Genomic DNA, 3,256 nt, shown 5'->3' with positions numbered 1-3,256 from the left:
ATTCAAGTAGTGTAGGAAGGTTCGGTTTTCCCGAGGTCATTTTTCAACTTTGTGGATGCTACAAAGAAGAAGTTTTATGTTTTAATACTCAAAACATTTAAAAAGACATGGTTATCTTTTTCCGGTGATAATTCACGTCGTTATCAACTATGCAGAAACACTTTTAAGCTTTATATCAGTGATTTTATCCCAGACTTGTTGCTGTATTCTACTAGTAGACTCTACAATACCTAAAATCACAAAAATATTGACTTGATATCAGGATTTATGCAAATAAATAACTCACTAATCTATTTTACTCTACATGGGCAGAGATTTACTGCCTATCAGTGTTCGTGTGATTTTTGTCAGTCGGAAATTAATTTACCCGATTATTCTGACACCACTTGAATGCAGCAACCTGAAGGCATGTTGCAGCACGTCACTTCTCCTGCGTGTATTTTCAACGGTTCGCTGCTGTTGTATCCGAGAGACATTTTACAACTTGTTAGTTCTTTTACAGCGAGGAGTAGTTTGTAAGCAGTGGAAACAGCAGTTCCACTACCGCGGACCCTGTAGCTAATTTTGTCAGTAAATAAGCCGTTGGCGCCGCGCTGCCCTGCCGGAGGACGTGTGCCTCGAGTGGAGTAGAGACGAAGAAAGAGGGCGACAGGAGACTGAATCTGGTGAGTGACCGACCACCACTCTGTGGTGGCTTTTGATTTTAAGTTAGCACTAGCTCCAATGACTGTTAGAGCAGTGAAAAAAACGTTATCATTAGCTAAACTGACGTGCTAATGTTAAGACACATTTGGCTAGCACTGTTAGCATTTTAACGGACACACATAGCTTTAGTAGCTGTTTGTGAGCAGCTCCCGCTCAAACCTACATTTTGAATCTGCTCTTGAACCCTAACCTTCAGTGTTGTGGCCGGTTGAAAAGGTTGCTTAAACAGACATTTGAAGCTCCTGTTTTTCAGCATTGGGATTTTTGCTCTTGCCACCGTAACTGGATATTTTTTGTGTACTTTTTCACTCTAGATAACTGCCATTAATTGTTAGTAAATCATCTGTAAAATGCTAACTGTATTCATGTGACCAGGCTAGGGCTGGGCGATATATATATTTTTATCTCTCCTCTTCTGTTCTTCTACCCACTCCTCTCTACTTTCTGTCCAGGAAGTTTGTAATGAAGTAATTAAATTGTGGCGACTTTCTGGAATCTATTTAAGCATATACAGTATGAGTGTACTTAGTTATGTCCACTATCTTCCAGACCACTGAGCCAACAGACATCAGGTGCCTTTGTCTTCGGGGACTGCCAGTCGTCTTGGGGGATGACCCCTCTGCGTTCTTCAAAACCTGCTCGGTAAGTAACTAAATTTGTTTTGAATATCTGCATTATTGATTCACAACATGACCATCTGATATGAATTTACTGTAAAAAATAAATTACTACTACTTACTCTAAATTACAAACAAATTAACATTGTACAAAAATTTGAACTTTCACCTTTGTCTTTCTGTGAAATTGCCATCAGCTAGTGTGAGATGGGGCCACAGGGAGGGACCCCTCTGTTTATTTTGCTGAGGACTATAAAAAACCCTTACATAAGTTCTTACTTTTTGAGATTAAAAGACAAAACCGGTCTTAAATTTGTAACTGCAACAATGGGCTCTATCCATAGCTCCACTACTTTCTGAACTTAATGCTGCTCCTTTGTTTCCTGTCTTTACATTATTGGACAAACTGATAATAATCCAGGTGTGTCTGAGTAGTCACAATGGTCAGACACCTGGATTAATCAGTTTGTCCAATAATGTAAGACAGGAAAAAAAGGAGCAGCATTAAGTTCAGGAAGTAGTGGATCTGTGCATAGAACCCATTGCATCTGTACTGGAAATTGTTTTTACACAACTTTTCAGCTTGACTGGGACTGAAAAAGCTCCATCTCTGCTGAGCTACAAAACCATTTCAGCACACAGGTTTTCAAACAGCTCTTGTAATGCACAGTTCAAATTATGGCGATTTAAAATTGGTGTTGTCCTCTCTCAATTTTTGTGGTCAACACAGCATTATTGACATTACAATGTCGCCTCTTTGTCCGTTTCTTTTTCTGTTAGGATGCAACTGACAAGGACTCGTACAGTGAAACTTCAGTGGGAATCCTCTGCATTGACGAACATCCTCAACTCAACCCATCCAGAGTGAGCATCGTCTTGGAAGGGAGTGTGGTAATGGAGGAGCTGGCCAACCTGCCACAGGCTTTCTGTGTCCTTTTTGGACTGATTTATGCCTTGCACTTGGACTACCCCAAGTGCATGAAAAGCACCTTCCACTTTATTCAACAGGTCATGCTAAACCTGGGCAGAGTTGAGCTGAAACCCAAAATTCAATCTTTGAAGAATCAGCTATCTGTTTAAAACAGGGTTCTGAATACGTATACCACTGCTCTGGATCTGAGTGCTTGGTTATTTGTAATGTTGCACTTTAAAAATACCATGTTTACTGTTGGCACTGTTTGATATGCAAGTTTTTTATGCATTGCCACTGATTTTGCTGTTTGATTCCATCCTGATTGGTGTATGAGTCATGTTATTAGCACTGATCTAGCAGTTTGGTTTTATTACTGTTTCTAGCTACAGTATGTTTTATGGCATTGGCACTGATTTTGTAGTTTAAGTCCATGCTGATTGGTGTATGATTCGTGTTATTAGCATTGATCTAGTTTCATTCCTATTGCATTGGCATTGATTTTGTAGTTTAATACCATCCTGATTCACAAGAGTGCATGAAAAGTACCTGTCACTTTATTCAACAGGTCATGCTAAACCTGGGCAGAGTTGAGCTGAAACTCAAAATTCAATCTTTGAAGAATCAGCTATCTGTATAAAACAGGGTTCTGAATACGTATACCACTGCTCTGGAACTCAGTGCTTGGTTATTTGTAATGTTGCACTTTAAAAATACCATGTTTACTGTTGGCACTGTTTGATATGCAAGTTTTTTATGCATTGCCACTGATTTTGCCATTTTATTCAATGCTGATTGGTGTATAACTTGTGTTATTAGCGCTGATATAGTTTAATTCCTATTGCTACCTATGTTGTATAGCATTGACATTGATTTTGTAGTTTAATGCCATCCTGATTCACAAGAGTCCTATTTGATTTTTTGATTGCAAACGTATTTTGTTTGATAACATGATAAAGACAAGTTTAATAAAACATGTAGACAAGAATGTACTTTTGTGGTTTTGCTTTTTATTTTCTTAATT

At 38.6% G+C, this 3,256-nt stretch overlaps 1 long non-coding RNA gene across 1 annotated transcript; it reads left to right on the top strand.

Annotated features, from left to right (window-relative positions):
- Positions 1–500: 500 nt before the first annotated feature.
- On the top strand, positions 501–2,120 carry LOC114461076 (uncharacterized). Its single transcript, XR_003673793.1, has 3 exons — positions 501–665; positions 1,255–1,347; positions 2,103–2,120. It is a non-coding gene; the product is annotated as an uncharacterized LOC114461076 (long non-coding RNA).
- The last annotated feature ends 1,136 nt before the right edge of the window (positions 2,121–3,256 follow it).

The sequence above is a fragment of the Gouania willdenowi genome, unplaced genomic scaffold (genome assembly GCF_900634775.1).
Source record: "Gouania willdenowi unplaced genomic scaffold, fGouWil2.1 scaffold_92_arrow_ctg1, whole genome shotgun sequence".
Lineage (NCBI taxonomy): Eukaryota > Metazoa > Chordata > Actinopteri > Blenniiformes > Gobiesocidae > Gouania > Gouania willdenowi.
The sequence above is the reverse complement of the archived record's forward strand: the minus strand, read 5'-3'. Positions and strand labels throughout refer to the sequence as shown.